Raw genomic sequence first — 14839 nt, forward strand, 5'->3', positions numbered from 1 at the left:
AATGCCAAAGGAAGTGTTAGAAGTACATTCATGTTCACTGTGTACCGAAAGCGGGAGACACCCAACAAAGATTTTGGGAGTGCAGTCATGCTTCTCCCAATGATCATTATAAGAAATACCATGTAATCGTGTACAGATATAAGAAATACCTTTCATAATAATGGTCGTTGTCATAATCATCGAAATCATCATCAAGCAGCTCTTTGTGCCTTTCTTTTTTCATCGCATGGTTCTTTTCCGTTGTAGCATGGTTCACTAAAAAGGAATAAAAATCAGTTGAGAATGCAGTTTGCATGATATCCATTATCATCAGTACAACCAAAAGCATCTAACTAACCTTTATATAATTCAAAAAATATTTTTTTCTTCCAGTGTAGGCGGCACCTGTTTAGGCTGTGCCGACACTCCTTGAAGCCTGTGACTTTCCACGGCAAGGGAGGCTCCAACAAGACCACGATGGCCGCCATTGTTGCACAGGTAAAAACTAACCTCCTTCGGTGTTTGATGAATCTGTAGAATTTTTTGTTAGCTCGTTGCTACTATGCTAATAGCCAAGTCTCGAGGGCAGTGTTGATACTTAGCTGAGTGATTCAACTTTTTTTTGCGGGTAAGTGATTCAACATTGAGTACTAATTAGCACTAATTAGCGGCTGGGGCTGCTCTAATCATCGAGATGGGTATATTGTAGTATAAAATATTTAGGTGAGTGCTTCAGATGCTGAAGTGTACTTTCCAATTAAATCGCAAATGATCAGGCACATACACACATATATGCATCCTGACAAATGCACTTCCCTGGAATTGTTGATATGCGTATGTGTCATTGCTAGCTGCCGTCGTTGGCCTACTTGGAGAACAATAAGCATTTTAACATAAGGGCATCACACAATTAGTTACAAAATCCAAATACAAAAACTATGCTAGATCTGGAAAAAAATGCATCGTCACAGTTTACTGTAGTTTCTTGCAGCAGCAACCTGAAGCCATAACACAGAATTGTACAAACTAAAATAAAAACATGTCAACATGCCTAATAACTTTGAAAGTCGGAGTCCTACTACAACAGTTCACAGTCAATAGTCAGAAGAGGCTAATTAAGGTACTGGTGTAAGGTACTTAATTGGGCATACCTAATATCTAGCCTTAAAGAATTTAGATAAGATGGCAAGGGTTCTTTAGTCTATAAATGGCACTCACCTGAACACTAAAATCATGGTTGTCATTGCATAGCTCTAGACTAAATAATAAGGGCATAACCAAAAGATTTACGCATTAGTGCATGAACAAAGAGAAAATAAAATAAGCCTATAATGTCCCATGCTATATGCGCACCAAATCAGGGCAATAGAAGATCACCCATATGAAAAAGGGAACTATGTGAGTATAAATTTTAGGAAAATGTTAAAATGGTGAGATTCATTGGGTAATAAGGATTACAAGCTCGGGTATGTAAATTTGAACAAATAGAAGATTAAGAAAGGAGAACACGCAGCAAAAAAAGCTTTCAAAAAGTAGTAGTAATTTTACCTCGGTAACAGAAATAGTACCAAAAAATATTAGTTGGCATTTCCTCCGGATGGTGAATTGCCTGGGAAAAAGAGCAGTAGGTATAATGATGGTGTTACTTTCTTATGCAAGCACCAAAACTTCGCCAAAAAATAAAATATATTGGGAGCATTGTACCTTTATTATCCCTATAATCCTTGCCCTTGCTTCTAGACTATATGATGGCAGTGCAAGCTAGCCAGCATCTTCAGATTAGTCCATCCAAAAACACACCAAAGATAACAGTTGGATTGTATCATCCCTGAAATGCCATTATTAGAAATTCAGTTGGCACTTAATAGTAAATAGAAGTGCAGGGCTTGCTTATCACACTTATCATGTGAAATAGGCAAGAGATAGGCAAAAACGGTATATACCAACAAAGAGTATATGTCAATCTAAACCTGAAGCAGTAAAAATAGCCATCCACTTGCTGAAGGAAATAAATGAAATATCAGGGAGATTCGTGTATCTCCTGCTCTGAAAGTGTTGTATATGATAAAATCAAAAAAGCAGAAAGCCTGAAAGTGACCAAACAACACTTTCAATGTGGTGTTGTTTATGCAAATAGTGTATATATCACCCGACATAACCATGCCCAAAAATACAAGATGGGTCGATAAAACTCTCCATCAATTTTGCCATCGAAGCAAGATGATCTTTGTGTAACACCAATCATTAGAGAAACCTCAAATTCAACTATATGGAGTGACTTTTTGAAAGAGTCCTATTTACATCAGTATATTACTATCTGATTAGCAATTAACATCAAAAGTCAGTTACCACTAAACTGTGGAACACTCAGACTATGACAAAGGAGAGTTAACTCAATCCTTTGGTTGATACAAAAACTGCAGATAGTAGCTAAGTATTGCAGAGAATGGGCAAAAGAGCACCAAATCTTCCATGAACGCAAGAAGATGCCACGAATGGATGATCTGGGTAATCTGATTCCTTTAAATGCAGAGATGGATTTGCCCATCAATCATTATCTCTATGGCTCTATAGCCAACACATATATTGGTAGCACCAAACCATATGTTCTCTGTTTGAGGTTTTAAAAGAGAAAAAACCGTGAGAACTTGAAGAGAAAAAGAAAGAAGAGTACAGTCAAATTATACCTTTAATCAAATAGTTGAAGGAGCTTATGCACCTATCATTTAATCAAATACTTGAAGAGAAAAAGAAAGAAGAGTATAATTTGAAGGATCTAGCACATAAAAAATTCTTAAACTGAAGAAGGGAAAAAAGAGTAGATACATCACACGCATACTACTATTATTCAGCATGTCTGGTCTATGATAGAACAATCAGCACTAATTCAGTAATTAGAAGGTCATTTCACGCATAGTGAAGATCACGAGAAATATACATATTGGTGATGCTTTCCCTCCTCACCAGGCTGGTCCTTTTGTGGGGGTTGCGGTGAAACAAGTCTGCACAGAAAATCATGATTATGCATACCACCTAGAATAGAAATTAACCAGTGAGAATGTTATATTTCATATAGAACAACTTTCCTGGCACCTTTACCAAGATAGGGAAAAGGTACTCGCTCAGTTCTAAGACATTGTAGCCAATTCAGACTTCACCCAAAACAGTTCATGTCAGCTGTCTGAAACGTCTTATAAAAGTGCACGGAGGGAGTATATCTAATTGTAACCACCTTCATATGATTCAATGAAAAAATTTCACATGGTGTCACTTCTGTTGGGGAACGTAGCAATTTCAAAAAATTTCCTACGTCCACGCAAGATCATGGTGATGGCATAGCAACGAGAGGGGAGAGTGTTCGTCCATGTACCCTCGTAGACCGTAAGCGGAAGCGTTATGACAACGCGGTTGATGTAGTCGTACGTCTTCACGATCCGACCGATCCAAGCACCGAACGTACGGCACCTCCGAGTTCAGCACACGTTCAGCTCAATGACGATCCCCGGGCTCCGATCCAGCAAAGCTTCGGGGATGATTTTCGTCAGCATGACGGCGTGGTGACGATGATGATGTTCTACCGGCGCAGGGCTTCGCCTAAACTCCGCGACGATATGACCGAGGTGGAATATGGTGGAGGGGGGCACCGCACACGGCTAAGGAACGATCCGTAGATCAACTTGTGTGTCTATGAGGTGCCCCCCTGCCCCCGTATATAAAGGAGGGAGGGGGGAGGCCGGCCGGCCCCTTGGGCGTGCCAAGGGAGGAGGAATCCTCCTCCTAGTAGGAGTAGGACTCCTCCTTTCCTACTCCTACTAGGAGGGGGAAGGAAGAGGGAGAGGGGGAAGGAAAGAGGGGGGGCGCCCCCCCCCTCCTAGTCCAATTCGGACCAGAGGGTGGAGGGGGCGCGCGGCCCATGCTGGCCGCCCCTCTCTCCTTTCCCCTAAGGCCCATAAGGCCCAATACTCTCCCGGGGGGGTTCCGGTAACCCCCTCGGCACTCCGGTTTTCTCCGAAATCACCCGGAACACTTCCGGTGTCCGAATATAGTCGTCCAATATATCAATCTTTATGTCTCGACCATTTCGAGACTCCTCGTCATGTCCGTGATCATATCCGGGACTCCGAACAAACTTCGGTACATCAAAACTTATAAACTCATAATAAAACTATCATCGTAACGTTAAGCGTGCGGACCCTACGGGTTCGAGAACTATGTAGACATGACCTAGAACCATTCTCGGTCAATAACCAATAGCGGGACCTGGATGCCCATATTGGTTCCTACATATTCTACGAAGATCTTTATCGGTCAAACCGCATAACAACATACATTGTTCCCTTTGTCATCGGTATGTTACTTGCCCGAGATTTGATCGTCGGTATCCAATACCTAGTTCAATCTCGTTACCGGCAAGTCTCTTTACTCGTTCTGTAACACATCATCTTATAACTAACTCATTAGTTACAATGCTTGCAAGGCTTAGGTGATGAGTATTACCGAGAGGGCCCAGAGATACCTCTCCGACAATCGGAGTGACAAAACCTAATCTCGAATTATGCCAACCCAACATGTACCTTCGGAAACACCTGTAGAGCATGTTTATAATCACCCAGTTACGTTGTGATGTTTGGTAGCACACAAAGTGTTCTTCTGGTAAACGGGAGTTGCACAATCTCATAGTTGCAGGAACTTTGTATAAGTCATGAAGAAAGCAATAGCAATATACTAAACGATCAAGTGCTAGGCTAACGGAATGGGTCATGTCAATCACATCATTATCCTAATGATGTGATCCCATTAATCAAATGACAACACATGTCTATGGTTAGGAAACATAACCATCTTTGATTAATGAGCTAGTCAAGTAGAGGCATACTAGTGACTTTATGTTTGTCTATGTATTCACACATGTATCATGTTTCCGGTTAATACAATTCTAGCATGAATAATAAACATTTATCATGATATGAGGAAATAAATAATAACTTTATTATTGCCTCTAGGGCATATTTCCTTCAGTCTCCCACTTGCACTAGAGTCAATAATCTAGATTACATAGTAATGATTCTAACACCCATGGAGTCTTGGTGCTGATCATGTTTTGCTCGTGAGAGAGGCTTAGTCAATGGGTCTGCAACATTCAGATCCGTATGTATCTTGCAAATCTCTATGTCTCCCACTTGGACCTGGTCCCGAATGGAATTGAAGCGTCTCTTGATGTGCTTGGTCCTCTTGTGAAATTTGGATTCCTTTGCCAAGGCAATTGCACCAGTATTGTCACAGAAGATCTTCATTGGTCCCGATGCACTAGGTATGACACCTAGATCGGAAATGAACTCCTTCATCCAGACTCCTTCATTTGCTGCTTCCGAAGCAGCTATGTACTCCGCTTCACATGTAGATCCCGCTACGACACTTTTTTAGAACTGCACCAACTTACAGCTCCACCGTTTAATAAAAACACGTATCCGGTTTGCGATTTAGAATCGTCCGGATCGGTGTCAAAGCTTGCATCGACGTAACCGTTTACGACTAGCTCTTTGTCACCTCCATATACGAGAAACATATCCTTAGTCCTTTTCAGGTATTTCAGGATGTTCTTGACCGCTGTCCAGTGATCCACTCCTGGATTACTTTGATACCTTCCTGCCAAGCTTATTGCTAAGCATACGTCAGGTCTGGTACACAACATTGCATACATGATAGAGCCTATGGTTGAAGCATAGGGAACATTTTTCATTTTCTCTCTATCTTCTGCTGTGGTCGGGCATTGAGTTTGACTCAACTTCACACCTTGTAGCACAGGCAAGAATCCTTTCGTTGCCTGATCCATTTTGAACTTTTTCAAAATTTTGTCAAGGTATGTGCTTTGTGAAAGTCCTATTAAGCGTCTTGATCTATCTCTATAGATCTTGATGCCCAATATGTAAGCAGCTTCACCGAGGTCTTTCATTGAAAAACTTTTATTCAAGTATCCTTTTATGCTATCCAGAAATTCTATATCATTTCCAATTAATAATATGTCATCTACATATAAAATTAGAAATGCTACAGAGCTCCCACTCACTTTCTTGTAAATACAGGCTTCTTCAAAAGTCTGTATAAAACCATATGCTTTGATCACACTATCAAAGCATTTATTCCAACTCCGAGATGCTTGCACCAGTCCATAAATGGAACGCTGGAGCTTGCACACTTTGTCAGCACCTTTTGGATCAACAAAACCTTCTGGCTGCATCATATACAACTCTTCTTCTAGAAATCCATTCAAGAATGCAGTCTTGACATCCATTTGCCAAATTTCATAATCATGAAATGCAGCAATAGCTAACATGATTCGGACGGACTTAAGCATCGCTACTGGTGAGAAAGTCTCATCGTAGTCAACCCCTTGAACTTGTCGAAAACCTTTTGCAACAAGTCGAGCTTTATAGACAGTTATATTACCATCAGTGTCAGTCTTCTTCTTAAAGATCCATTTATTCTCAATGGCTTGCCGCTCATCGGGCAAGTCAACCAAAGTCCATACTTTGTTTTCATACATGGATCCCATCTCAGATTTCATGGCTTCTAGCCATTTTGCGGAATCTGGGCTCATCATCGCTTCCTCATAGTTCGTAGGTTCATCATGGTCAAGTAACATGACTTCCAGAATAGGATTACCATACCACTCTGGTGCGGATCTTACTCTGGTAGACCTACGAGGTTCAGTAGAAACTTGATCTGAAGTTTCATGATCATTATCATTAGCTTTCTCACTAATTGGTGTAGTTGTCACAGGAACCGGTTCTCGTGATGAACTACTTTCCAATAAGGGAGTAGATACAGTTATCTCATCAAGTTCTACTTTCCTCCCACTCACTTCTTTCGAGAGAAACTCCTTCTCTTAGAAAGGATCCATTCTTAGCAACGAATGTCTTGCCTTCGGATCTGTGATAGAAGGTGTACCCAACAGTCTCTTTTGGGTATCCTATGAAGACACATTTCTCCGATTTAGGTTCGAGCTTATCTGGTTGAAGTTTCTTTACATAAGCATCGTAGCCCCAAACTTTAAGAAACGACAAGTTTGGTTTCTTGCCAAACCACAGTTCATAAGGCGGCGTCTCAACGGATTTTGATGGTGCCCTATTTAACGTGAATGCGGTCGTCTCTAAAGCATAACCCCAAAACGATAGCGGTAAATCAGTAAGAGACATCATAGATCGCACCATATCAAGTAAAGTACGATTACGACGTTCGGACACACCATTTCGTTGTTGTGTTCCAGGTGGCGTAAGTTGCGAAACTATTCCACATTGTTTCAAGTGTAGGCCAAACTCATAACTCAAATACTCTCCTCCACGATCAGATCGTAGAAACTTTATTTTCTTGTTACGATGATTTTCCACTTCACTCTGAAATTCTTTGAACTTTTCAAATGTTTCAGACTTGTGTTTCATCAAGTAGATATACCCATATCTGCTCAAATCATCTGTGAAGGTGAGAAAATAACGATACCCGCCGCGAGCCTCAACATTCATTGGGCCACAAACATCAGTATGTATGATTTCCAACAAATCAGTTGCTCGCTCCATAGTTCCGGAGAACGGCGTTTTAGTCATCTTGCCCATAAGGCACGGTTCGCAAGTACCAAGTGATCAAGTGATTCCAAAAGTCCATCAGTATGGAGTTTCTTCATGCGTTTTACACTGATATGACCCAAACGGCAGTGCCACAAATAAGTTGCGCTATCATTATCAAGTCTGCATCTTTTGCTTTCAACACTATGAATATGTGTATCACTACTATCGAGATTTAATAAAAATAGACCACTCTTCAAGGGTGCATGACCATAAAAGATATTACTCATATAAATAGAACAACCATTATTCTCTGATTTAAATGAATAACTGTCTCGCATCAAACAAAATCCAGATATAATGTTCATGCTCAACGCTGGCACCAAATAACAATTATTCAGGTCTAAAACTAATCCCGAAGGTAGTTGTAGAGGTAGCGTGCCGACCGCGATCACATCGACTTTGGAACCGTTTCCCACGCGCATCGTCACCTCGTCCTTGGCCAGTGCTCGCTTATTCTGTAGTCTCTGTTTCGAGTTGCAAATATTAGCAATAGAACCAATATCAAATACCCAGGTGCTACTACGAGCTCTAGTTAGGTACACATCAATAACATGTATATCACATATACCTTTGTTCACTTTGCCATCCTTCTTATCCGCCAAATACTTGGGGCAGTTCCGCTTCCAGTGACCAGTCTGCTTGCAGTAGAAGCACTTAGTTTCAGGCTTAGGTCCAGACTTGGGTTTCTTCTCTTGAGCAGCAACTTGCTTGCTGTTCTTCTTGAAGTTCCCCTTCTTCTTCCCTTTGCCCTTTTTCTTGAAACTAGTGGTCTTGTTGACCATCAACACTTGATGCTCCTTCTTGATTTCTACCTCTGCAGCTTTTAGCATTGCGAAGAGCTCGGGAATAGTCTTGTTCATCCCTTGCATATTATAGTTCATCACAAAGCTCTTGTAGCTTGGTGGCAGTGATTGGAGAATTCTGTCAATGATGCTATCATCCGGAAGATTAACTCCCAGTTGAATCAAGTAATTATTATACCCAGACATTTTGAGTATATGCTCACTGACAGAACTATTCTCCTCCATCTTGCAGCTGTAGAACTTATTGGAGACTTCATATCTCTCAATCCGGGCATTTGCTTGAAATATTAACTTCAACTCCTGGAACATCTCATATGCTCCATGATGTTCACAACGTCGTTGAAGACCCGGTTATAAGCCGTAAAGCATGGCACACTGAACTATAGAGTAGTCATCAGCTTTGCTCTGCCAGACGTTCTTAACGTCGTCAGTTGCATCAGCAGCAGGCCTGGCACCCAGCGGTGCTTTCAGGACGTAACTTTTCTGTGCAGCAATGAGGATAATCCTCAGGTTACGGACCCAGTCCGTGTAATTGCTACCATCATCTTTCAACTTTGCTTTCTCAAGGAACGCATTAAAATTCAACGGAACAACAGCACGAGCCATCTATCTACAAACAAACATAGACAAGCAAAATACTATCAGGTACTAAGTTCATGATAAATTTAAGTTCAATTAATCATATTACTTAAGAACTCCCACTTAGACAGACATCTCTCTAGTCATCTAAGTGATCACGTGATCCAAATCAACTAAACCATAACCGATCATCACGTGAGATGGAGTAGTTTTCAATGGTGAACATCACTATGTTGATCATATCTACTATATGATTCACGCTCGACCTTTCGGTCTCCGTGTTCCGAGGCCATATCTGCATATGCTAGGCTCGTCAAGTTTAACCTGAGTATTCCGCGTGTGCGAAACTGTCTTGCACCCGTTGTAGATGGACGTAGAGCTTATCACACCCGATCATCACGTGGTGTCTGGGCACGACGAACTTTGGCAATAGTGCATACTCAGGGAGAACACTTCTTGATAATTTTAGTGAGAGATCATCTTAAAATGCTACTGTCAATCAAAGCAAGATAAGATGCATAAAGGATAAACATCACATGCAATCAATATAAGTGATATGATATGGCCATCATCATCTTGTGCTTGTGATCTCCATCTCCGAAGCACCATCGTGATCACCATCGTCACCGGCGCGACACCTTGATCGTAGCATCGTTGTCGTTACGCCATCTATTGCTTCTACGACTATTGCTACCGCTTAGTGATAAAGTAAAGCAATTACAGGGCGTTTGCATTTCATACAATAAAGCGACAACCATATGGCTCCTGCCAGTTGCCGATAACTTCGGTTACAAAACATGATCATCTCATACAATAAAATATAGCATCACGTCTTGACCATATCACATCACAACATGCCCTGCAAAAACAAGTTAGACATCCTCTACTTTGTTGTTGCAAATTTTACGTGGCTGCTACGGGCTTAGCAAGAACCGTTCTTACCTACGCATCAAAAACCACAACGATAGTTTGTCAAGTTGGTGCTGTTTTAACCTTCGCAAGGACCGGGCGTAGCCACACTCGATTCAGCTAAAGTGAGAGAGACAGATACCCGCCAGCCACCTTTAAGCACGAGTGCTCGTAACGGTGAAACCAGTCTCGCGTAAGCGTACGCGTAATGTCGGTCCGGGCCGCTTCATCTCACAATACCGCCGAACCAAAGTATGACATGCTGGTAAGCAGTATGACTTGTATCGCCCACAACTCACTTGTGTTCTACTCGTGCATATAACATCAACGCATAAAACCTGGCTCGGATGCCACTGTTGGGGAACGTAGTAATTTCAAAAAATTTCATACGTACACACAAGATCATGGTGATGGCATAGCAACGAGAGGGGAGAGTGTTCGTCCACGTACCCTCGTAGACCGTAAGCGGAAGCGTTATGACAACGCGGTTGATGTAGTCGTACGTCTTCACGATCCGACCGATCCAAGCACCGAACGTATGGCACCTCCGAGTTCAGCACACGTTCAGCTCAATGAAGATCCCCGGGCTCCGATCCAGCAAAGCTTCGGGGATGAGTTTCGTCAGCATGACAGCGTCGTGACGATGATGATGTTCTACCGGCGCAGGGCTTCGCCTAAACTCCGCGACGATATGATCGAGGTGGAATATGGTGGAGGGGGGCACCGCACACGGCTAAGGAACGATCCGTAGATCAACTTGTGTGTCTATGGGGTGCCCCCCTGCCCCCGTATATAAAGGAGGGAGGGGGGAGGCCAGCCGGCCCCTTGGGCGCGCCAAGGGAGGAGGAATCCTCCTCCTAGTAGGAGTAGGACTCCTCCTTTCCTACTCCTACTAGGAGGGGGAAGGAAGGGGGAGAGGGGGAAGGAAAGAGGGGGGGCGCCGCCCCCCCTCCTAGTCCAATTCGGACCAGAGGGTGGAGGGGGCGCGCGGCCCATGCTGGCCGCCCCTCTCTCCTTTCCCCTAAGGCCCATAAGGCCCAATACTCTCCCGGGGGGTTCCGGTAACCCCCCCGGCACTCCGGTTTTCTCCGAAATCACCCGGAACACTTCCGGTGTCCGAATATACTCGTCCAATATATCAATCTTTATGTCTCGACCATTTCGAGACTTCTCGTCATGTCCGTGATCATATCCGGGACTCCGAACAAACTTCGGTACATCAAAACTTATAAACTCATAATAAAACTGTCATCGTAACGTTAAGCGTGCGGACCCTACGGGTTCGAGAACTATGTAGACATGACCTAGAGCCATTCTCGGTCAATAACCAATAGCGGAAGGAAAGAGGGGGGGCGCCGCCCCCCTCCTAGTCCAATTCGGACCAGAGGGTGGAGGGGGCGCGCGGCCCATGCTGGCCGCCCCTCTCTCCTTTCCCCTAAGGCCCATAAGGCCCAATACTCTCCCGGGGGGTTCCGGTAACCCCCCCGGCACTCCGGTTTTCTCCGAAATCACCCGGAACACTTCCGGTGTCCGAATATAGTCGTCCAATATATCAATCTTTATGTCTCGACCATTTCGAGACTTCTCGTCATGTCCGTGATCATATCCGGGACTCCGAACAAACTTCGGTACATCAAAACTTATAAACTCATAATAAAACTGTCATCGTAATGTTAAGCGTGCGGACCCTACGGGTTCGAGAACTATGTAGACATGACCTAGAACCATTCTCGGTCAATAACCAATAGCGGGACCTGGATGCCCATATTGGTTCCTACATATTCTACGAAGATCTTTATCAGTCAAACCGCATAACAACATACGTTGTTCCCTTTGTCATTGGTATGTTACTTGCCCAAGATTTGATCGTCGGTATCCAATACCTAGTTCAATCTCGTTACTGGCAAGTCTCTTTACTTGTTCTGTAACACATCATCTTATAACTAACTCATTAGTTACAATGCTTGCAAGGCTTAGGTGATGAGTATTACCGAGAGGGCCCAGAGATACATCTCCGACAATCTGAGTGACAAAACCTAATCTCGAATTATGCCAACCCAACATGTACCTTCGGAAACACCTGTAGAGCACCTTTATAATCACCCAGTTACGTTGTGACGTTTGGTAGCACACAAAGTGTTCTTCCGGTAAATGGGAGTTGCACAATCTCATAGTTGCAGGAACTTTGTATAAGTCATGAAGAAAGCAATAGCAATATACTAAACGATCAAGTGCTAGGCTAACAGAATGGGTCATGTCAATCACATCATTATCCTAATGACGTGATCCCATTAATCAATTGACAACACATGTCTATAGTTAGGAAACATAACCATCTTTGATTAATGAGCTAGTCAAGTAGAGGCATACTAGTGACTTTATGTTTGTCTATGTATTCACACATGTATCATGTTTCCGGTTAATACAATTCTAGCATGAATAATAAACATTTATCATGATATGAGGAAATAAATAATAATTTTATTATTGCCTCTAGGGCATATTTCCTTCAACTTCTGCATAACAGGTTGATTTTACTGTAGAGAAAACTGAGTCGTACAACTTATTTGCTGGTGCAAATGTCCCTGTTGGACAGTCGTAAGAACCCATCTTTTGTAGTGCATGCATTACAGTCATTCCCTATTCCACCTACATTTAACCAGTAAAACCTCTACAACCTGGACATTTTCTTTTAATACCAAACACATGTGCTCCCTTTTTAAGTGTGTATTTGAAGCTTCAGAAAATTCAAAACGAATCTTACATTTACATGCCAGAGCGCATTATGTATCTTCAATGTTTTGTGAAGAGACATCATTTGATTTGCCATCTGCACCAAAATGACAAGAACAAGAGGCTAAAAAACAGCTTCATCTTCTCTATTTTTCTGTTACAAGTTTCCTCATGCTTCCAAATGCTAAAAAAATCACGCTCATCAATGATTGATTATTCTGTGAACTTGCAAAGTCATTATAATGAACCATTGATATGTGTGAATTTTCTTGAAACATTTTGAAGCTGATGAAAGGGTTCATATAGAGAGGGGAAAGAGGTGGGCGTGAGAATACCCGCAGACACCATAGTAGCTATATACACCTCGACACCATGTTGAGCATAGATAGTTCTTGATACCAAAATAAGATAAATCTTAGTGTAATAACACCATGAATTTGGGATATTAGTTGCGGCCACGATTAAGTGATATCTACCAAACTTAAAAAAAGTGAGATAAAAGAAAAAGGGAGACATACAGGAATCATTTCTTTTGCTGGAGGCAAAGAATTTAAGTCCTAATGCCACTATCCCCCAATTCCCTCTCTCTCTCTTTCTTAGAAAAGATGCATCCTATATAGAAAATAGGTAACTGGAATATAAGCAAAATAAAATAAATCATAACATCAAAATGAGGAACAAATGTGACTTTGTTAGAGAGAGAGAGATAATCCACCTTGTTCTTCACCAAAATCTTCCTTAGGATTCTTCTTCTCTTCTTTCTCAGATCTACACACATCGTGTAAAGAAAAATCAAGAAATGAAAATCAACTTTAGCTAGCTGACAAGGTCTGGATGCATCAGGGAAAAGTTAACTCTGCTCTCGTGTAGTGGGTTAATAAAGTTGAAGTTTGCTGACCATAAAAAAGTTGCTGACTAACTCCATGACCACCAGCAGGGAACATTGCCATGGGAGGACCAACAGTTTGAGCCATTGAAACAGGATGTGTTTGTGTAAACCGTGCCTGTAACAAACAATATTTTTTAGTGCCCGAAAATCTAGTTGCTGCACAAAAGAGAAATCTGTGTAGTAGTATTCGAGAGATTTGTTTCATATGCATGCTTCAGGAAAGTATAGTGTAGGACGACATAAGGGGCCATGGCGATGGCCTGCACCTGCACGCCTGCCATGGTGCTCATCCTTCCATTTCCATTGTGATGGCCTGCCTGCAGAAACCAATCCAACCGCAGGGGTCATCCAGAAGGAGAAGAAGAAGAAGAGGAGGAGGGGAGGAGGATGGAGGGGTGTCTGCGTACCTTTGAAGTCTGGGTGCTGCAGCTCGTCACGGGCGTCGAGGGCCACCGCAAGCTTTGCTCCCCACCCGACCGAGAGAAGGCCACCGCCGTCATCATCCATGGGTGGGTGTGGGGCTAGGGTTCCGCCCCCATCCATCCATGGCCTTCCTCGAGGACCACGTGGATGACGGCGCGCCGGTGCCGCTGCGGATCTGGGCGTCGCTCCGCTCCTCGATCTGGGGCCTCCCCTCCCCTTCCCTTCCCTTCCCTTGCTTTGGAGAGGAAGGAAGGTGTCACCCTTTTGCCAAGTTGAACGCCGTCGTGCCGAGTTGAACGCCGGCCGTCCTTTTGCCAAGAGAAGAGAAACCGAGGGGAGGAGGAGAGGGCCATGGCGGCGGCAGAGTGCATGGGAGGAGATGGAGCGGGGCGTGGGGTGCGGGGCTCGGGACGGAAGGGATTGGGGGCTAGGTTTTGACCACACTCCATGTAGCCCACGATCGTTGCGGCCCATCCTCTTTTCGAGATGAACGCGCGCGCATACGCTCACCGTGACTGCAGCAGAGGGCCCACGCAGAAGGGTGGCCCATGCGTCATCCACTTTAACCCGAACACACAACGTACAGAAAAACGAACGCCCATATATATACCAGCGAGATAAAAAGTACAACGTCAGCGGACAGCAATGCAGATCGTGGGGGCTGGATGAATTTGAAACCGGGATGGCGCTGAAACGGCGGGTAGTGTAGGAGGCTTTATATGTTAGATGCCTATGTGATGTTGGGAATAAATGACAAGATTTAAATGGCTCAATAACATCATGTTTTTTCTTTGGGATGTCTGTCTGCTATTGAATGTCATGGCTCTTGGCATTCTTATATTTAGCATAAAAATATATTCATAGCTTTTTTAGGCTCTTGGCATTCTTATATTCAACAAAAA

The 14839-nt window shown here is 43.1% G+C and overlaps 2 long non-coding RNA genes across 2 annotated transcripts; both read right to left on the bottom strand.

Annotated features, from left to right (window-relative positions):
* Positions 1-432: 432 nt before the first annotated feature.
* Positions 433-12949, bottom strand: LOC123133627 (uncharacterized). The gene is made up of 5 exons (XR_006465324.1): positions 12657-12949; positions 2918-2981; positions 1684-1807; positions 1528-1588; positions 433-510 (listed from the first exon to the last, which is right to left on the bottom strand). It is a non-coding gene; the product is annotated as an uncharacterized lncRNA (long non-coding RNA).
* A 408-nt stretch (positions 12950-13357) lies between these two features.
* Positions 13358-13889, bottom strand: LOC123133628 (uncharacterized). The gene is made up of 3 exons (XR_006465325.1): positions 13781-13889; positions 13524-13629; positions 13358-13393 (listed from the first exon to the last, which is right to left on the bottom strand). It is a non-coding gene; the product is annotated as an uncharacterized lncRNA (long non-coding RNA).
* Between the last annotated feature and the right edge of the window lie 950 nt (positions 13890-14839).

Source organism: Triticum aestivum, chromosome 6B (assembly GCF_018294505.1).
Source record: "Triticum aestivum cultivar Chinese Spring chromosome 6B, IWGSC CS RefSeq v2.1, whole genome shotgun sequence".
Taxonomy (NCBI): domain Eukaryota; kingdom Viridiplantae; phylum Streptophyta; class Magnoliopsida; order Poales; family Poaceae; genus Triticum; species Triticum aestivum.